The sequence below is a fragment of the Molossus molossus genome, unplaced genomic scaffold, assembly GCF_014108415.1.
Source record: "Molossus molossus isolate mMolMol1 unplaced genomic scaffold, mMolMol1.p scaffold_m16_p_23, whole genome shotgun sequence".
NCBI classification, from domain to species: Eukaryota; Metazoa; Chordata; class Mammalia; order Chiroptera; family Molossidae; genus Molossus; species Molossus molossus.
The window spans coordinates 9,083,461-9,106,000 of record NW_023425359.1 but is presented as its reverse complement, the minus strand read 5'-3'; the positions used below and the strand labels follow the sequence as shown (position 1 = coordinate 9,106,000).

Below are 22,540 nucleotides of genomic sequence, written 5' to 3'. Positions count from 1 at the left end.
ATATACTTAGATCATAAAAATATTTTACTTAATAAACATATAAAAATTATTCAATTAAATTACAAATTTCTACACTATTTCAAAGGTCTGTAATAAAATCAAACCCTGGATCATCTAGTGTGACATTTTAGCAATTCTTAAATAATCGCTTTAGATCAGTGGTTCTCAACCTGTGGGTCGCGACCCCTAGCAAAATTACAGTTATGAAGTAGCAATGAAAATAATGTTATGGTTGGGGGTCACCACAACATGAGGAACTGTGTTACAGGATCGCGGCATTAGGAAGGTTGAGAACCACTGCTTTAGATGAATATGAGCCTTTTCCTTGACCACTTCAGTGACAGGGAAATTGTCAGTTTGCCAATTGCTCAAATGCTCTAATTATGAGAAGTCCTTCCTTACCCCCGATTCTGTCTACCTCTTGAACTTCTCCCTTGGAATTCCAAGCACTGGGCTTGGAATTCACTTCAAGTTTTCTCCATCCTTTAGTCCATAAACATAACTAAATCATGTTACTTTAATACACAAACTTTATCTAAAAATTACACTGATAAAATGTACCCTATAGTCTTCGTAGGGTTTCTAAAGATTCAAGTAAGAAAATGACAATACATTTAAAGCACATATGGGTGGTAAATATACTTTCTCTTTCACATTTATTATTTGAAAAGTGTTATCTTCACTCCAGGTCCCTTCTCCAAGACAAACTGCCAATTCTCTTAGAAACTGTAACATGCAGAATCATGGTCTTATCTGCTCCTCTGGATAAACACCTGTTTACAAATGTTCTGCTGTCAAAAAGAGCCACACTGAACGAAACTGGATAATTCTGACGTGGCTGAATGTGTGGAGAATAAGAATGGATTGTTCTGCCATTGATTTGCAGGACGGGCCACTACCTTACATGCTGCAATGCGGATATTTTTCTCACTACCCCTGTCTACTTTGTTGTGAAGGGCTGACTAAACGGCAGCATTAGAGACATATCTTCAGCAAAAATGTTTAACAGTAGCAAAATGATCAAAAAGATATATGTAGAAGAATAAATTCTAATGATTCATTTTCTCCTAATCACACTACTGATTGGGTATCAGGGGTAACTCCTTAATCATCCAGATTTGCTTTTCATTAACTGAAGGAAAGAGAATTATTGCCTTAAATGAAGTTTAAGATTTATCTGTGGCTCTAAGTTACGCATGATTTTATTTGCACCGTCTCTCCAGTGATACAAAGAGCTATAATGAGCCCCCAAAATAACAAGCAGAAAATATAACCACCTGCTTGTTTTCATCAGTCACTTTTTTTTTCCCTAGAAAAGCAATTCTAAGAAAATACCAAGTATTGGCAACTGAACTGAACATATCATAATCTGTCCTGGAATAATATGTAAAATAAATATTTAACAAGTTGGTCAGATGATTTCATGAACTGTTAGCTCTCTGTGCAAAGGGAAGAAGAAATCAGAACCTGCTATATTAACACCACTTTTTTTAGTTGAATAGCTTGTATAGAATGGTAATCTCAAAAAGATAAGAAGGAAAACAGTCATCCCAACTCCTAGCTCTGTTTGCTATCTACCTTCATAACCTAAGGCAAGTCACTTTATCATTCTCCAACACTGTTTCTCCACCTGGAAAATCTATGTCTCCTTTCTTTCTTTCTAAGACTGTTGAGACCTTTAGAGGAAATGCACTCTACACATTCAAGGATTTATAACTCTGTTATTATTTTTTTTAACTGCCTACCTAAAGAAAGGGAATGGATTGGAGTTGTTAAAATAATGATATGCCATTTGAAGTGGATTGTGGTTGGCAGACACCACCAGCCAAATGTAGTTTTGTATTGTGTTTCTTTTGTCAATTTCAGGCTGGCCCATTCTGAAAGTAGGTTTCATTTCAGAATTCCTGGAATGTGCCCAAGTAAGAAAAGCAAGCAGGTAGTGTGTTTGGTGATCATTCATTTCAAAAACTAATGATTTTTTCCCTGTGATTTTGCAACAAAATGGGTGATGAGTCAGGATGCAACTAGAATATCAAATACCAAATAGCATACACAAAAGATAATATTCGGGAAATTTTTTTCAAGTCAAAAATCAAAGTAGCACTCAGTGATTTTCAGAAGCACTGGCTTCTGGTCAGGAATAACCGTCATTAAAATTTCCATAGGCACCCGCGAACAGGACTTGGGGGCAAAGACTTAAGGATCTGTTTTAAGAAACACAGTGACACTTTATTTTATTCCCAATTTCCCCAGCCAGGTTGGTAGGATCGAAGATCTCTGCTGGACTCTTTCTCTGCTGAGGGCCCAGAGGTTTACCTCTATTGACATACACAGATTAAATTTTTTAATCCAGGGTATTTTATCAGTCTTCATTGGCTAGTGAACCACAGAAAAAGAGTCTCAGTCTTTAGACTATCCGCCAGGAGGAGACCGAAAAATAATGAAAAGAGGAAGCTGGAAGGCATCCCTGGAGCCTCCTGATACAGCAACCGGAGCCCACGCAGCACGGGGTTTGGGCCGGCGTCGCTGCTCCGTGTTCTCTGGATGCTGAAGAGTCTGATTTGCATGAGAGATCTCTGCATTCAATAAACAAAAATAGGGATAATGATGACCAAAGCGCTGCTTGGAGCGGAAAACAAACTCAGGCCATGAGTGTGTGCCCCTGAATTCATTCAAGATTTTATTAGTTGAGCTTTCACTTAGGTTATATGGCTCAGCTTACTTTTAATTTCACTGGCCTCAGTTATTCAAAACAATAGGGAGAGAGAGAGGGGAGAGAGAGAGAGAGAGAGAGAGAGAGAGAGAGAGAGAGAGAGAGAGAGAGAATGCGGACGTATCACACACATGCTTTGTACATTCTTCACATTGCAAACTCATCAACAAAAGAAGGAGGAAGATCTGAGGCGAATGAGTGGTTTTGCGGATTTAGGGGATGGAGAATTTCTCTACATAAACAAGAAGCTTTGGATTGGAAGTCTGCTAAAAAAAAAAATGTTACAGCTGACCACAAGGTTGTAAATCCACAGACTGGAAGGAGGCAAAGGGAAACATTGCAAGCGACTGAAGTGTGTGTGGCTGCAATGTTTGTGGGTTAGATGAGAAACAAGCGCTGAGTGAGACGGGGGCGGGGGCGGGGGGCGGGTGTGATTTGTTTGGTGTTCGGAGCCAATGGAAAGGCCAGACTGTGATAATATCCCAGGCAGCGCCGAGAGAGGAGTCAGAGCTGAGTCTGCGGCTCGTTGCACTGCAGGCGCTGCCGGGCCGCCGGGCTCACACTCCGCGCGCGGCGCGTCTGCGCTCCTGCTGGGGACCCGCGGACGGGAGCGCCCGGAGAAACAGGGACAGGGAGAGCCGCAGAAGGGACCCGCGGAGGAGGCTTCCGTCACGTCACTGCAGGTACGAGCTTGCCCCGACGAATCTGACGCAGGCACTGTTTCTGATTTCTACCTTCACCAGACACAAGTAATTGACATTGTTGCATTGCCGGTGCCAATAGAAAGTGCCGAGTGAATGTGTCGCCGGCGTCACCCTAGAGAATTAAAGCTGTTTGCGTGCATTTGGAGGTCACAAGGTTTATTCACCTATTGAATTATCCGTGGGTGTAAAGCAAGGACCGTCGAACTTGATCGTGCGCTTTTTTTTTTCTCTTAAATCTCAATACCTGCACGTTGTCACGCTGTCTGCTTATACCTCTTGGTGACCTCCTTTATAGTTATGACATATAGCAAGTCGAAAACCATGTGATTGTTAAAAAGCAGATGTGGACATTTCCCACCTACCTACCAGGTGAATATCCTCCTCAGAGGAAGGAGAACCAGGGTAGACCTGGGCATGGGTTCGATCTTTAACGGTATGGCCAAGGTGCAGGAGGCGCAGGAGAGACATGTCACTGGATCACTGTGCTGTGGTTGGAGAAGAGGAGGGAAAGGAGAGAGATTTTTTTTAAATGTAATTGTCAGGGACTCTTGTGTACCTGGTTTATTTTTATGTTGCCTTATGAGTTGAAAATGCAGCCGTGAACCCGGCAGGCGGAGTGAGCTCCAGGACCTCACTAGCACTGCATTGAAAAGTTGTGAACTGGAACCTGTCATACACGTACCTGCAAGGAAATGTCAATATTTTTGGTTTGATTTCTCTGTGATGCTAAAATGGAATGACTTCTGACCATTTCTTCTTTTCCCTTCATTTATTCCTTATATTTTGAGACACGGGTTTTATTTTTTTAAAATCAATTTCCTGAGATATTACCATGCTTGATTTTGAATTTTGAAGATGGTTAAATCCCCCCCCCCCCCCATCCCTGTTGATTACTTGTGAAAAATTAGCATTGCTTAATGAGTTCAGTCTTTCCCTTGGAAAAGCCAGAGGGGACCGCATGGAGGCTCAGTGCCGAGATGCGTCTTGCTTTGGGCGATCCTCAAGTTCTGATGTGTAACTGCTCTGAATTTCTATGAAAAGAGCTTTCTCTGCAGTGAAGAACTCACACAGATTGGAACTCTAGTTCTTCAAGAGCATGACAGAGCAGCAGGTGCAGGGACTATCGAATATGTTATTTTAAGTCTGAATAGCACTCCTGTCTGTGGAGTATTAGTGGATCATACCCTCCCGTCCACTGATAACTCACAATCCAGCCCCTGTTCAGTCCTGCCTGGTTCACAGCGCACTGCTCGTCCCAAGACATGAGCCTCACCAGGAAAGATAAGAAAGTTATAGAAAGGTATTTGTTTCCCATATCCCAGTGGAGAATTTACATCGCCCTGTTTTTAATAGGATGGACATGTTCTTTTGTCATGAAGGGAAATTCACCCTTAGCTATACCATGAAGTCATGAAAAAGGTCTATGTTTTGCCCTTTCCCAGATTCGAATGATTTAACAAGGTGTTCTTGAAAGCATGTCAAAGAATAGATATGGCAAATAAATATTGTATTTAGGAGAAGAGCATTTTGATTTTATAGATGAATATTTTTCTCTTTTTACATCACAAGGAACTTGATGGTAAATAATTTACTTATTAAATAAATACAAATTATTTGACCTGTTTGTAGTTAAAAGGGTGGCTTTGTATCACTGTAAACATTTCTCAGTTTTCTATAAATATAATATCCAGAATAAATTGAGACCTATTTCCCTCTTTCCATGCAAACTCTTAAGCAATGTTGGGCATGCTGGTAACAATTGAGTGAATGAGAGACCGAATATGTGGACTTTGTATGGACTGAGAGACCTGATGGATTTTTAAAGATAAATATAAACAGTGCTTGAACTCCTCATTGTTTTGTGCTATAATTCTTCACCGAGAGAGGAAATCAAAAGTTCCTTCCCTGTGGATCTTAGTACAGCCAGCCAGAGCTTTATAAACACCCTCAAGTTATAAGTTTGGTAAAGTTTGAACAAGGTACATGCCTTTAAATCCCTTTAAAGTAAACACCTCTTCCTCAGCCCTCTTCTTCTGAAAGCAAAGGAATGGAATTAGACTGTGAGTCCGGGCGCCAGGTTCTCGTTGATATGGAGAGGACTGGCCAGCCTGGGTCAAGGACAAACACTGGGAGACCGCAGAGGTGCAGGCACACACAGATTAGACCGCCCCGTGTGCACGCAGGTGTGGCTACAGCCAGCGTGCCAGGTGGCAGGCATTTTCTTAGTGTCAGGGACCTTTAAGTAATTAGAAGAAAAGTAAAAAAAAATCAATGTGCCAAGTATTGGGCTTGAGCTTGAAACAAGTCACACGAAAAACCAATACATGAGACGTATTGTTTTGGAGGGGAAAGTGTATGATTATAATTTATTTCTCTTTGTGTTGCTGTGTTTTTAAAGATTTGTTTCTTTCATTAATTTTAAGAGAGAGAGGAAGGGAGAGGGAGAGAGAGAAAAAAACATCAATGTGAGAGTGAAACATCACTCAGCTGCCTCCTGCACGGCCCCTACTGGGGATAGAGCCTGAAATCCAGGCATGTGCCCTGACCTGGAATCAAACCAGCAACCTTTCAGTGCAGGGGATGCTACGATGCTCAATCAACCGAACCAACGGGCCTGGGCGTGTTCTTTTTTTTTGTTTTTCCCTAGTAATTGGATATGCTGACCTATAATGTATAGAATTAATTTTGATCACATGTCAGGCTAAAATATGGTCCTCAAATTGTGAATCTACATGCAGATATTTCCTATGGCCAGCACTTCTAGTTGGGAGGATGTCTTTGATTGGCTAGCTCAGCCACAGGGCCCAGCAGGGGTGGAGCACGCTGCTTTGCAAAATAGAGTCCCAGAGCCACGTGAGACTAAGAGGGTACATAGTGACACCGGTGTGGAGTGAGGTGGTATATGGACATCCTTAAATATAAATCCAGGAGCCAAAGGAATACGAGTGTGTTTCCTAAAATAAGCTCCAAACACAAATGTTTGGTGAGATTTTCGGAATATTTTAAACAAATCCTCATGCATGTGTCTCATGCAGGTGCGGGGTAAAACAAATTCACTGATGTGCTGTTAACACTCCTATGTATCTAGTCCAGGAGAGGGCAGTATGCAAACTCTGAAAAGTAATGCCGCCTCTTGACAGGGCGGACTCCAGTCTCCGAATGGCTAAAAAAGGTTTCCCTAACTTTATACACCTTATTCCCTTTGAAAGAAGAGTCTGGAGTCTTATTAAGGGATACACCATTCAAAACTGTTTGTTTTTATTTGTGCCTCCAGGCATGGTTTTGCCTGACAAAATAAGGTCATCAGCGTATTTAACAGAGAATTCAATTTCCCTTTCTTTTAATTAGCTTCACACTTTGAAGCTATTCAAGCAGTCTTTATTTGTTTTTAATTAATTGATTTATTTATTTTAGAGAGAGAGGAAAGGAGGCGATGGAGAGAGAGAGAAACATCGATTTGTTGTTCCACTCATTTATGCATTCGTTGGTTGATTCCCGTATGTGCCCTGTCCAGGGATCAACCCGCAACGTTGGTTGCACTGAGGCAACACTCTTACCCACTGAGCTACCCTGCCAGGGCTACTCAAACAGTCTTTATCGTTACTCTGTCAGGAGTTGGGTGGGAGAAAGGGAAGCAGAATTCAGAGAAAAGAGGAAAAGAAAGAACGGGGTTTCTTGAGTAGTTCTCCAGGGAAAATGTTATGAGCTGCCTTGTCAATGGACCTCGTCTTGATTTTCAGCACGTCTCAAATGTGAGTTCGGGGCCACGAGGATACATTTTGCACACTGACAATCAACAGTACCTCCAGAGGCATAGCGGGAGAGCTGGGATAGCTTCTCTTAGTGGGATCCAGAATCTTACACCTGTGCTACAAAATAAGAATCATGCATCTATCTCCTAGAGGTTCAGAGATGGTCAAATCTTGTCCATGAGAACCCCAGTCCGACCTTTTTTAAACGTGTGACTAATAAGGTGTTTCCTTGCACTGCTGTCACCTTCGTAGATCAGTCGTATTGTAAAGTCATGCTATACAGGTGCATAGAAGAAGGAAAGCCACTCGGAGTGGGCTGCCTGTGACTGGACCTGATCATCTCGGCATGATTAACCCTGGCTCAGCTAGGTTGGCAGTTTTACCAACAGGACGCCCTGTCTCTTTGCCACCTTTGATTCAAATGCCACACAACTCACCACTAAATGTGGGGGCCCTCGGAGAAAGCCCCGAGAGGGGCTTTGACAACAACGTGGGGGAGGCCCAGAGTAAACGCATTCTGGGTGAAAAGCTACGGGAGGAAAAGACAGAAGGGACATTGGTCTGGGGGTAGGCACATGGCAGGGGGTGTCGTGACAGCTGTGTCAAGAAAGACTGGGCCTGGGGCTTTGGAGCTGTGTTTCCTGGAAGGACCCTGCTGCCCACCGAGGGCTCGGGAGCCTGTGAGCGCGATGAGGCCTAGGACCCTGGTCGCCACTTCATCTGGTGCCGCTGTACCCTGCTAGGGCGTGTGGTGTCCTTGAATCTGAGCAAACGGTTGTTTCAAGGACAAAGTAGAGATTTCTTGGTGTCTGGGAGAAAAGGGAGGTTGTTGTGTGTCCTCTGGTATCCAGCAGATTAGCCTCTGCTGTCCTCGGTTTACTGTCTGGCCCCGCGTCGAGTCCTGGGGTTGGGACAGCTCGGCTCCATCCCGGGGCCCTCTGGAGCCAGGCCCAGTGCTGCAGTAGGAAGGTATGAGCTAATGGGAGAGGGACAAGTAGATCCTAGAGGCTGAGGCGGGGCATGGTAAGATTTATCACCCAAAGTCTAAGATCAAGAATCCCACTACTGTTGCTCAGTTTTTAAGGTAGCTCTTCCAGCTCCTTTCAGTCAGATTAACTCTAGGCTCCACCCCCCTTTCGAGGATACTTTCCAATAAAGAAATCTGGCTGACGGGGAAGTCTCTTTGAAGGCCTTAGCCTGTTGAGAGCAGAACACCATAAGTAAGATCATAGTATTCTGGCTGATACAATAACCCTCGTAAGAAGACACACTTGAGGGTATGTTACACTAAGAAAACATTTCTGAATTATGAATGCAAGGGAATTAGAAACAAAGGAAATATATGACTTATGGAAAAGTTCTCTCGAAGGAGAGTCCTTGAAGAACGTGACGCCAAGAATACAAATATTCCCAAGCAGGACTTTCATGTTGTGGATTAGTAACAGTCTGAGCTAAAATCATTTTCTCCTATAATTTATTTAGTGGGAGAGGGAAAAAAGAGAATGCATTCAGCAGGGGAGCACTTGACTAGCTCGTGTGAAATGCTAAGTTGACTTTGTCTAGTGCAAACATCGTCTGCATTAAAAATATTATTCAACCTGGCCATACAGCTGTGACCCCAAAGGCTGGGAAAAGCTAATCTTATCATCGATGGAAACTAGCCACCTCGCTCTGCTTTGATGCAATTATATCACGCACCCTGGATAAAGCATTACATTTTCTAATTATAGTAGCAGCGTTTGGGGAAAGTTGATGGATGTGTGATATTATCCTTATAGTTAATACAAGTCAAGCAGCCCTATAATGAGATTCCCTGCCCTGTGCTTTTACTGGGAATCTAAATTTCATCACATTTTCAAGCAGTCTTTCATTTTCCCTTATTAATTAGTTTAAATAATAAGACTCATTTTACATTTGTTGAATCCTTAACGTGTGTCTAGTATAATCTGACACACGTCTGCATATTATCTAATTTAATCCTTGCCACAGCCCTGGGCGTTATCTTCTGCAAGTTTTACTGTTTGAGAGAATTGGTTATAATCATAACATTTGATAGCAATTGATTCATACAAGCGTGCATTGAACAGATATCTATTGAACTTCTTTGTATAATATAACAACAGCAGCAGCAATAATAGTAATATAGCACAGTTATCATTGCCAGTATGGTTCTTTATGTTATATTTTCACATACATAGTTGTTTTTAATTCCTATATAATCCATTTACCCACATATGCAAAAATAAAAGCAACAAACATCTTTGTATAGCACTGACTTGTCTCTAAGCGATTGAAATTACATGCATGAAAATAATCTTGATTGGTTATTGCTTGTTTAGGTTCACATCCATAGGAATATCTCATTTGGTAGAGTATAAACAGGTGGAAAATGTTCACCCTGAAGCCTGCTTGAGAGAAAAACAGACCTGTGTGGACTGAACACTGCTAAGGATGTGCTCCGGCCTCGGGGCCACCCCGCCTGGCCTGTACGACATCCTCCCCTTCACTCTTCCTTATGCAATATTTGCAGCAATGCAGGAATGTGTAACTTCAGACGTACATAAGCAAGACTTCCAACTGCCAAATAATATGGAAAATAATACTTGATATCTCACTTCTGCAAACCCAGAGAATGTAAACTTCAGAGGAAGCAGACTTTTTTTGCCCTAGAAGAAGGTTATCTGGTTATTATGAAAACTTATTGACCTAAGAAGCTCACAGATCTGGGTTTGCACCTGCTCTTGTTTTTCACACTTGAAGAGCAACCTTAGGGAAAAGCCTCAGATCTCTACGATGAGCAGGCGGACGTGGCTCATTGAATTTCATTCCAGCCCGAAACACCCGCTCTACGTGCTTCTTCTGTGACAATAGCTGACGGTACTTGAAGGACGACGATTTGCTAAACATTGTATGGGTATCACCTAATTTTACAAAAACCTTATTATTATTATTATTCCCACTTTAGACATGCTAAAGGTTTAGAGAGATTAAGAGCTTTCAAAATATCACACGGCCAAGCAAGTTGCAGAACTAGGTGTCAAACCACATTTTCATAGTGTGTTGCGCCCTCAGTCACTCGTTCATAATATGCATTGAGAGGACACTGTGCAAGGTTGTAGGGAAAAACCGTGAAAAGCTCAAAACTAGCGGGAAAGACCAAGAATAACCTAGTCATCTAATGGTGTTTGCTGAGTACTGTATCACAGGACGCTCTGAAAACCTAGGATATTATTTTTGCCTGTTGACAGAACCATCTGACAATATAAATCACTGTAATAGTGCAAATCCTTTCTTTTGTGTTGTTGTTTTTGTTCAGACAGAGTGGGAGGGAGGGGGGAGAGAGAGAGAGAGAGAGAGAGAGAGAGAGAGAGAGAGAAACATTGACGCGAAAGGGACACGTCAAGTGGTTGCCACCTGCACGACCCAACCAGGGCCCGGGGCAAACTGCAACCGAAGTACATGCCCTTAGTGGGAACCGAACCCGGGTCTCTCTGGACTGCAGGCTGACGCTCTAACCGCTGAGCCAAACCAGCCAGGGCAGCAAATCCTTTCTTTACATCATTCCAGTACTCCCCCCTCCAGTGGAGCACAATTCTAGTCTCCTTTGTATAATTATTTTTGTAATATGTTTATATTGTTCACTACATTTTAGTTCTCTTTGGGAGAGAGAACTCTTTTCTTTTTCACTTTTAAAAATGTGTCCCAGCACAGAACAGTACCGCTATTGAGAGCCAACTACATCTCATTTAGATGTAGCTAATGTAGAGCTGGGATCGGAGACCTGAGCTTCACCTGTGAAATTCACCTGTTTTGCTAAGTTAAACAGATGAGAAACGCAGTCATTTGTCCTGGAGAAATATTTTTCTTTTAGCCTGTGTTACTGATCCCTTGTGGAACACACCCCTGTTTATTTTTTATTTTTTTATACACCATAACCAAGTAAGATTTATTCCGGAAATGCAAGGTTAGATACTTGAAAATCAATATAATCCACCATATTAACAGACTAAAGGAGAAAAACCACATCGTGTTAATTGAACCAGAAAAGGAATATTTCTGCCCAAATTCAATACCTCTTCATGATAAAAAACCTTATAAGAGTAGAAATAGAGCACATTTTCCACACCTACATTTTTAGAAATGTATAAAATTACTAAAGCTAACATCCGACTCAATGGTGAAAGACTGGATGCTTTCCTGCTGATGTCACCAAATTGGCAAGGAGACCAGCTCTCACCACACTGACTCAGCAAAACGATCATCGCTTCTGAAAGAAACCGCAACTGTCAATGACAAAACCAAATTAATTCTCTTTTTTAAAAAAGAGTTCCTTCTTTGACTTTAAAATACTGTCAACCATTTTGACATCCCCACCCCCGCCCCGCGTGAGAGGAAACTGTATTATTACAGGATGCCAAGGCGTTCCTTCAAGTCTTCGTTCTCTGGGTCACATGGGCTGGTCAGAATGTGCTGGAATGTGCGCTAACTTTCTGGGCTCAGGGCTTCGGGTTGGGAATGAGCACACACTAGCTCATGCAGAGAGGGGCGGTGGGTTACTGCAGAGTCAGTGCTATTTGGGGGTCGATCGATCAGAAGACTTAATTTAGGAGAAGCAGGAGACTGAAGAAGACTGATTTGCTCTATGGCAGCAATTTTTGACAGGTGAGCCGCAAAAAGATTTATTATTATTTTTATTTATTTTTATCCTCACCCGAGGACATTTTTTCATTTTTGGTTCAGATAGAGTGGGGGGGAGAGAGAGAGAGAAACATCGACGTGAAAGGGACACATCGAGTGGCTGGCACCCTCACGAATAACCAGGGCCAGGGACAAACTGCAACTGAGGTATGTGCCCTTAGCGGGGACCGAACCCTGGTCTCTCTGGACCGCAGGCCAATGCTCTAACCGCTGAGCCAAACCGGCCAGGGCGCTACAAGAATTTTTAAAACACGCAGTACCTGACTGTTCAATCAGGGGCACTGACCTCTTTTCCCTTAAATTGTCCAATAGAAAAAGGACAACAATCAACAGTAGCTGTCTGGTATGAATGAATCAAAATTATACCTATTTTTTCTTGTGAGATCAGCAAAAATGGTAATATATTTTTAGGTGGGCCGCAGGATTTTAGTTATTAGTTTATGTATCATGAGATGAAAAAGGTTGAAAAATCACTGCTCTGTGTAGCTGCAAAAGGCAGATTTTTAAAAAATCTCTATAACGGGAATTTTTTTTTTTATTTTGAGAGAGTCTATGAGAATTCAGTGGAATCTGTCCATTTAGATGGGGGGAAAATTGCATCTTTACTTTGACGACTTTGTAACTGAAATGTCACATTCCCTTTAATTACGAATGTGAGCGACAAACCACCGTAGTATTAGCAGCAGTGTGGCTTTGTCACCAATAGAAATCAGAGCTATTTTCATATCACATTACAGTTGGTACAGATGTCTCCAAATATCACTTACATGGATCACTACTTCAAAATTATGGTACTTACTATACCTGCTTCTAGATCTCATTTTTAGTATGTTATAAAGAAGACCATATAAACCTACATTACACTTTTGTTTTTAAATATATTGATATATATATACATATTTGTGTGTAATATATATACATATTATATATAGTTTCCTATTAATGTTTATATGTCTGAATTTAGAAACATTTTTTTCTGAGAATGGGATCTTAGACTTCATCAGACCCAAAAGGGTCCATGGAGAGCAGAAAAGTTAAAAAAATAAATAAAAGCCCACTCTATAGGGTGGTAAATTTGGCTTATTAGATAGTGACCTTTCTGTCACCTGAAGTTGCCACAAATGGAGTTGCCCACCTTGTGCGCCGAGGAAGCTTTGTTGGTGGGTGTGGGTATGTGTGTGCTGAACGGAATTCAGTTGAGGGGAGTCATCCATCAGACGTGGAGCTGGATGTTGATGTTCCCAGCTAACACCGAGGCTTGGCATGGTCAACACAGAGAGATGAGGAAAAGTTCTTCTCTTTCCTCAACTTGAATATGTGAGGGTTTGAGACACCTTGCTGAATTAGGAGGGAAAAATTCTTAGGGGCATAATGTATGCTGCATATTGTTGTGTTTGTAACTGGGATGGTTTCTAACATCAGTAATTACTTGTTAGATGAATGGATTGGATGGCTAAGGGCCAGAGTTGATGATCGGGTCTGGATGGTGCTTCAGAAAGGCGACCTGTCTTCATGGGGTTCCTAATTCTAGCTTCCTGCTGCATTAGAATTCTCTTTCCCTGTTCTTCTCCCCTGCGCTGTGCTGTGAGACAGGGGACCACGACTGTTCTCATCATTATGTTTCTCGTACAAGATGCTTAATGTTTGGCAAATGAATGAATAAATGAATGGGTGCCTCTGTAGAGTCATTATTATTACAGAACCAAAGGCTCCATTTGAAAAATAAATTAAGCAAGAAAATGAGAAAGAATGCTTCTGATTTTATTCTACATTAGTGTCTTCGCAGGATGGGCTCAGGGAGAACATTAATGCTGTGTCATACTGTTAAAGTCTTGGCCACTGAATACCCAGAAGAAAACCTCAGAAAGAATCCTGTTAAGAGTAAAATGAGCAACCGCTTCCCTACTCAACTCAGTGGAAGGATGAACAGCGAACAGCTAACGGGATTGCTGGGGCACTGGTGGGCTCTGGTAATTTCTAGGGAGGTGAAGTATTTTATTTGGGACCGAGCCGAGGAGGAGAGAGGTTCTCCTTATTAGAGGATGCTAAGGGCTCCTGCAGTGTGTCCTTCATTCTCCTGTGGTTGTGGAAACTGTTCTTGAAGGCCGTGCTTGTGCTGGAAGAGAGAGGTGGGCGAAGGACAAAGAAGGATGTATTGTGCACTTACCACGCATTCTAGATCTCTGAACATCCACTATTTCGTTGACTTTTAAATTTTTTTATGATTTATTTATTTATTTTTATCCTCACCTGAGGACATTTTTAAATTTTTTGTTCAGATAGAGTGGGAAGGAGAGAGAGGAAGAGAGAGAGAGAGAAACACCGATGCGAAAGGGACACATCGAGTGGTTGCCTCCCACAGGGCCCAACCAGGGCCGGGGACAAACTGCAACCCAGGTACATGCCCTTAGCAGGAACCAAACCCATGTCTCTCCGGACCGCAGGCCGACGCTCTAACCGCTGAGCCAAAGTCGTTGACTTTTTTTTATAATAACTTCTCAAAGTAAGTGCTATTGTCCATACTTTACCAACAAAGGACAGAGGCTCATTGAGCCATTAAATGTCCTAACTTCACAGAGCCATTAAGTCACTGAGTAAGCATTAAACCAAGGGTTTAAGAAAGCCAAATGAAATTCACTACCTACCTGTTCACTACCACAAAGCTCTAGAACATTAATTTAGATTTCATATTAGAGACTCACAGAGATAAGAACCCAGGGGAATTGTGTTGGTTGAATAATCAGACACACAAGGGGTGTGCACTACATTTGAGCATGAACTTTGGAGTCGGATAAACCCATCTCCACTCCCCTCTGTGGAGGACTATTACTTAGCATCAATAATCTTCATCTAAATGGCACGGTATTGTTTTAAGAATTACATGAGATAACGCTTTCAATCCAAGCACAAAAATACCACTATCACTATTTTTTTCCAGGCTTTTGATACGAGTGTATTGGGCAAAAAAGCAAAGGTCTTCAGAATGAGTATCTGTGAACGTCTGATAAAAGAACAGTTCATTATTGCGTATGCTTTGGAATTGGGAGTTCACATCTAATTTTGTCAACTGGGATAAATAAATGAAAGTGTTTGGATCTTCACTTTATTTTTTAAATGAAAATAATAATTATGTAGAAGAAGAGCTAAACAGTCTTAATAGAAACATTGATCCATTTGACAAATATTTATGGAGCTAGAGCTAGGAAATGGCAGAATATCAAAAGATGGACCATATTTTCAAGAGTCTTATAGCTGCTAGGGGAGACCAGACATGCAAGTCAACAATGATAATAATACAAGATAGAAACTTGCAGAGTTGGTCAGGATGCAGACACATGAGGTGTCATTGGTACTGGAGGAGTGAGATGTTATTTCCAATGAAGAACCCTCAATGCTCTAGTAAGTCCTGGGCAAACCACACAGTGCGCTACTTTCCATAATTTCCTTTCTGTTTTCTCCACCCCATGACACCTGCTATATATCTAACGCCTTCCAACTCAGCGAGTTTTAGAGACTGCAAGCTAGCTGTTGAACTAGACCTAGGACCCAGGTTTCCTAGTTCTCTGTCTGTTCCTCTCTCTACTACACCGTGCTCCCCAGTGACCCTCCACCATTACTGAGTCAACAGTACATGAAGTGTTGTAAGACAAATTTCGTCAAGGTCCAAGGTACAGCCTACAGGTTATGTGCCAAAGTTGGGGAGAAGTCATTTTGCTTTGGGGACAGACACTAGAAGGATTCTGTATAAATCCAGTTGAGTTTTTTGCTGCTGCTGTTGTTTAATTTGAAAGAATTTTTTCTCCTGCTCTTTGTACTGCTATTTGAACTCCAAAGTCTGAACTCCTGGGGGCTGAGGCCCATTGAAATAGTCTCAAACAACATGGAAGTCCAGCAATAACTTCAGCTCAAGTGATGAATGGATGGAAAATGGACTAAAGAAGGAGGAATAGAAAGTAACCACTGATGCTCCTTCCCAGGTTCCCAAGTGCTACGGTGCATTTGTCTTATTGAAGTAATAGCAATGACTCTTCCTTCCCTCTGTTTGGACCAACAGTAGATCTTCTTTGTGATTTACACAGTCCAGTTTTCTCCCATCTCCAACCCTAGTACCTTCACTAGTCCAAATGCCCCAATCGGATTAGATTATTGGGTCATGCTGAAAATTTGTTGCTTTAACCAACAAATGCAGTCTCTGGACAGGATTCAGGGAAAGAAGGGGTTTGTGTTAGAGTTTACCCAGAACTTTCCCCTTTAGGAAGGTCACTCTCTGGGGGAAACACCCTGCTATTCATTAGCCAGGTCATGTTGGTTCCGTGCTCCTCTGCATACACTCACCCTTTATTTCTGGAACCAGACATGCATACAACCAGACATCTATTTGGGACAGACTCCCCAGCAAATAGTAGGCACCTCCTTCCCTCCCTCTCCATTGAGTGAATGAATGAATGAATGAATGAGGTGCAGCAGTCCTTATCCATGGTGCTCCCATACAACAGTGAGGGTCAGTGACAGATGGACTGTTGTTGTGGGATTAGTATTGTCTCTTGCAGAGTCACGCAGACGTTTGACTCCAGGAAAGAAAGTAGCAGGGAGCCAGGATCCAGATCAAGCCGGGCGTGACCAAGGCAGAAAAGCCATATTCCATGCCTACTTCGTTTATGTTTGCCATCCGACTCCCCTTGAGTTTACATGCCATTGACCTTGAGTCATTGAACTGTGGAAGATAAAACAACTAACTCCTAATAAAAAAAGTTCTTTCCATGCAAATTTGGAGCAAAAATCGTGAACTCTATTCTTGGGGTTGAATGAGACAGCACTCTGACGACTGATGTCTGAATAGGCACCATATGGATTTGTGCAAAGGGAAGAAAATAACCCCAAGTTGTAAAAATACCTTTGGTCTCCAGAAGGGTGATGTGCACCCACATGTTTCTGTCAGGTGGTTTTGCTATAAACCACTATTCTTGGACTCACAGAAAAATTTCCTTTTATAGTGATTGTACATTTTCCCAGATTATCAGTGTAGCATGCAAAATGTCACAACTTCAGAAACGCACTAAGATCAAAGGCAGCCAGGTTAGTGGAGTCTTTAGACTCTCCTACACACCAGAACAATACTTTGGCCACCAGAAAGCCCCTTTAATGACACCAAGAAAGTGTACTTTCATAATTACCAAACTGCGCTGTGAAAACTGATATGCGTTCCTAATTCTCGCATGTTCCTGTTGTTTGTTGATGGCAGTAAAATTTAGATTGTCTCCATATGATTTGCACATTGGCCAATTGAGGTTTGGAGCTGTTTAGTCAATATTAACTGCTATGGTGTTTAACTGATTTTCTGTTTTAAATGACAGCCAGAACGATCAAATAAACCCCCAAATATTTACTAGGGCAGCTTCTGAATATATAGACTGTGGTTCGTTACAAAGACTCAATAATCTCACTACAGGAGAAGAAAAGATTTTTTCCACCTGCGTAAACCCTCTCAGTAGCTGGCATAGAGTTGGTGCATACAAAAAGGATGACTTAGGTAGCGCCTGTGGATTTGAAAGTAAGGATCTGTAATTGGTGAAATATAACAAAGTCACAGATAATGCTCACAAATTGGCCATCAGCTTAGAACTTGAGTTTTATTTGGTCAGAATTTTGATTTATATATATTTAACAGATACTTCTTTCGTGTTTACAATACGTCAGCCACTGGAAATAAAATTAAAAAAAAAAAAAAAGACTAAGATATGGTCCTGCCCTCCATCAGCCAGCTCCCAGTCCACAGGACAAACAAACACTAACCAGGTAACAGCAACACTCAAGAGCGAGCTCTGAGCGAAGCCACGGGGGACGGGGCGGCAGTGGCGGAGGAATCACTCGTTTCGCTTCGGAGGGTTGTTCTGCACACATTGCACTGGACGAGATGGTGCTCGTTCTGCTCAGCAGTTCGCAGCATTCACACCTCGTCATCTTAGCAGTTTCTTTTGTTGTTTGTGTCCTTATGACGGCGCAATAGCTCAGCCGTGCAACTTTTCCCTAGTTCTTGATGTACGTAAAAATGCACACAGTGTGTGGCATCTGAAATATCCAGCCTGTGGCTCAGGAGTCTCCTTTGGCCCTGTGCCCTCCGCACGCTCCGGCTCCTGGGTTTTGCTGCACACCAGAGACAGCGCTCTCATTCCTGGCTTTTTCCGAAAGGATCGTAACCATCATCATAAAAAAAGGATTACTGGAATCCGGGCGAGTCACATTCAGGTGTAGCTCTTTGGAAAAACATCATCTGAAGCGGGTGATGTGCCTCCGTAGAGTAGTAACTCATTGTTTCTGGTTTCGTATCTGCCGATGGCTGGATTTTCGTTCGCGAATGAGAAAGGCAGAGCAGGCTCGTGTCCAGTCTTTATTTACTTGTGCACCGGCCAACGTGCAGGATGCAGAAAGGGAATACCAAAAGGTCAGGTATTTTTCTTCTTTTCCCTCCCCCAAGTACACACCAGGAGATAACCAAATGTTTGCTTCTGTATCAGAGCATCAGTGTGGGGACAGCTACGTGACCAGAGGCAGCTGAACTGGAATCCTGTTTCATAACAGAGGTGTACCTGCAGTGTTGTAAGCTGCCTTCCACAGCCGAGGTGACATTAAAAATAGACTCAGCCACCTTGTTCCATCAGGTGGTTGCACACAAATGACCTTGGCTAAGCAGTAGTAAGGAACAGAGAAGGTTGTGATTAGTCTATAGTTCATATTTCCTTAGTTTCCCTCCTCCCTGGAAAAATGTAATAGGTCACTCAAACATGGACCAAGTTTTCTCTATGTAATAAACATGATGATGTAAAATGATGGATTCGATTCAGGATTCTACCTTATGTTTAAACAACGAGGATTTCCATCTCCCAAATGAAATCAGAATGCCAGTATCGCAAGAATAATGACAACAAAAACAATGTGTTATTCCCTGAGTCCATACCACAGTAGAACGACCTAATTATAACTGTTATCCAAAGATAGTACCAAAACCTCTCTATCTATTGTTTTCCCCTATACATACATACCTATGATAAAGTTTAATTTATAAATTAAGCACAGTAAGAGATGAACAACAACTAATAAGAAAAAAGAACAATTATGACACTATAGTAAAAGTTAGTAAAAATAATCTCTCGCGCAAAATACCTCATTGTACTGTATGTACCGTGTGGGTCTGCTGGACAAAGGGATGGTTCACATTCCAGGCCGACAGAGTGAGATGGTTTGAGATTTCATCACATGACTCAGAACGACACACAATGTAGAACTTATGATTTGTTTATTTCTGGAATTTTCCATTTAGTATTTTCAGACTAGTTGACCTTAGATAATTAAAACTGAGTAAAGCAAAGCCACGGATGGGGGAGGGGGAGACTACTACATTATAGTAGCCACACCTTGCTTAGGACTTAGAGTATTCCAGATACTGGAGCAAGTCTGTTACATGCATTAAGCCTCAGTCAGTCTCGAGAAGAGCACGGCTATCTCTGTTCCCCAGAAGCCAGAGAGTCAAGTTCTTCCCCTGTGGGCAAAGGTCAGGCCCTCTAGCTCCCCCAAAGATCTAACTCATAATCTTCATGCTCATCTGTGACCTGGGCACATTATTAGGTGTTTTGCAAAACCTGTCTTATTTAATTTTGCAAGCAGCTTAGAGTGAGATCTCATCCTTTTTATAGGAATGAACACCCAAAGCCACAGTGAATTCAGACCCAACTTGGCCTTACTCAAAGCCCATGTTTTCCATGCATTCAATATATTGCCTCCAGACATGTTCTAAGACCCCCCTCACCCCCATACTGCCTTCCCAGTGGGTCTTCTGGTGCCCGAAATTTCCGTAATGGGGAGTAGCATCTATTCCATAATTTGGAATATGAGTTGGAAAGAAAAATACAGATGGGATATTTGAAGATTTACCCAAAGAGCCCTGGGTTACCAAGGCTGGTGTACAGGTGTGCAGGGGGTAGAGGCACAAGAAAAGAGGGTAAATGGGCAGGGATAGGGATACAGTACCAGGGAAGCCAAAAAAGTTACAAAAAACAGGCTGAAAGTTAATAAAGAAACATCTACTTTATCATTTTGCTAAGAGCTAGATCAGTGAACCACACTGCCTACTATTAGGTGAAGGAGGAGGCAGAGGGGAGGCAAGCAGGAGGAGGAGTAAGAAGAAAAAGACTCTGAACTAAGTTTTTTTTTTAAATTTCACTGTAGGATTTCCTGAAAATATTATTTACAAGTAGGTATAAGGCCAAAAAGCTTATGTAACCCTAATGTGGGTTGTTTCCCTTCAGTCTTGCTGTTAAATCTTGTTTTGGATTTACTAATAAATTATCCAATGTTCTACCCACATTGGGTTAGTCCATCTATCATTCTAAATGGCAGAACGTTTCTTGGTTGAATTTTTCTATCCTCTTAAACTCATATCCAATATTCTTCCCTATTTTATTTCAAGAAAATAAAAGAATAATGACCCAATTTCCACCCGTTTAATCTTTATCAGTGATGAACTGAACATGTTCTGTGTATGAAAGAGTTCAACTCCATGCCACCACTGACTGACAGCCCGCCATAGTGTCGAATGTGGTTTTGCCTTGAGGAATGAGTAATGTAATTTCTGGGAATAAAGCTGATGAGAATCCTTGAAAAACTAGGATGACCATAAAATGTATTGTCCAAACCACAGTGCTCTTCAGAGTGAAAGAGGGTGCTATTAATAATAACACTGGAACAAAAGCAGAGGGTGAGCCATTACAAGGCAAACAAGGGCATAAAAAAAAAAAAAAAGAGTGGTCTTGCTCTGGCCAGTTTGGCTCTGCGGTTATAACATTAGAATATGGGCTGGTAGACCAGAGAGTTGTGGGTTCTATCCCTGGCCCCAGTTGGGGTCATTTGGGAGGCAACCAATCAATGTGTCTCTCTCACATCGATGTTTCTCTTTTTCTCTATCTCTTTCTCTGTCTTGCTCCAATTGATGTGTCTCTCACATTGATGTTTCTCTCTCTTCCTCCCTCCCTCTCTCCTTTAAAAAAAAAAAAAAAATCAATGGAAAAGTATTCCTGGGTGAGGACTAAAAAAAATAATAGTGGTCTGGTCTCTAAGGTAGTATAAACTCTATGAAAACATAGTTCTTTGCAAATCGCATACGCGATCTAATCGACACTGAGAACAATCACATACGTTTGTTTTCAAGCACTGAGAACCTGTGGTGGCCGGGGCTAAGCCAGGCTCTGTGAAGGATTCACTGATGACTCTCAGAACCCAGTGGGGAAAGAAGACACATAGATGACTTGTGCTAGTCATGGTAACAATGCTAACCGACATGTAGGGAGAACGTGCCATGTGACACACACTCTGCCGACTGATTTTAGTTCATCGTCTCATTCGGTCCTCACCTAATCCTACCCACTTGGTAGTATAATTGTGCTGGGTTTTCAGATCACGGTACCGAGACTCAGTGAGGTGAATGTGCCCAAGTCTGCTCCACACATAACTGATGGAACAGGGTTCGAGCCTCAGTGTGTTCAGTTCCCAGCCTGAGCTCACAGACACCGCACAAGCTGCTTCCCTGTAGAGGACACTGAGGTCGATGTCATGGTAGAGATCAGAGCCAAGTGACGGTGGACCACAGAGAAGCCTCTTACCCTTTCCAGTGGCGCATGGGGAGCACCAGAGGAGGCAAAACTTCACAAAAGAGGTGACATTTGAGCTGGGCCTTGAAGAATACCTAGAGTTTCATCAGAAAGCAGAAGGCAGGATGGAAACATTTCAGACACAGTGCCTGGCTGGGGGAGCACATTTCTCCCCCAAACCACAGTGTGCAAAGGACAGCAATGGAACCTGTGTCTTGAAAGTGCCTGTCTCTGTCATGAAGACTGAGCGAGGGCCCAAAGTCAACAACATTTTGCATCGTATGCAGAGCTGTGTTTTAGGTTCTCGGTCCCTGTTCGGGCCAGAACTGGATGCAGAACCTGAGCCCACACTCTGCCCTGAGATCTTCGACACACAGACGGGCCCCAAATACGGCGCTGTCCGTAAGAAGTAGTTTCTCTCACGTTTGGGAGTTTTTATAAACTCTCCGTGCTGAGCACGAAATCAAGAAATAAATCAAGCACAGGAAGACTTAGCGAACCCTGTTCGCCCGATGACAGCAAAGGCTGACGTTCTACATAAGTGGATTTTGAAAATACCTCAAATGTACTCTCTTCACTGCTTCTTTTCTGAAGTTTAAAATTTTGTTTTGAGGGAAAAAATGATAAAATTTCTAAAAGTAGTATCTGTCTTTCTGCCCTATTAAACACGGTGAACTAAGGCTGCTGAAACTCTCCTTCCTAAAATTATTGTCATCCCAAAGGACATCAGTGATCCTCCTTTAAGCTCTCATTTTTTATTGCGATACAAACTTATTTATATTTTTAAAATAAAGATCTATAGAATGCTTGCCCTGTGCCAGCTACTAGTACAAATGCTTCCCAATTAAGTGTGTCATCCTTAGGAGGCTGAGACATTTCTCGCCCTGTGCTCCGTGCTCAGCCACGTGAGAACACTACGCGGTGTCCCCGCTGTGATGCTGTCCTCACGCCTTCTTGCCACGTGAATCTGCTTCGTTGGCAATGGCAAAGCAAATAACTAAGCTTATGGAAATTAAGTATGAAATAAAAGTA

At 42.2% G+C, this 22,540-nt stretch overlaps 1 pseudogene; it reads left to right on the top strand.

Moving 5' to 3' along the window:
* Positions 1-21,921, top strand: part of LOC118640744 — a 44,804-nt pseudogene extending 22,883 nt beyond the window's left edge.
* The last annotated feature ends 619 nt before the right edge of the window (positions 21,922-22,540 follow it).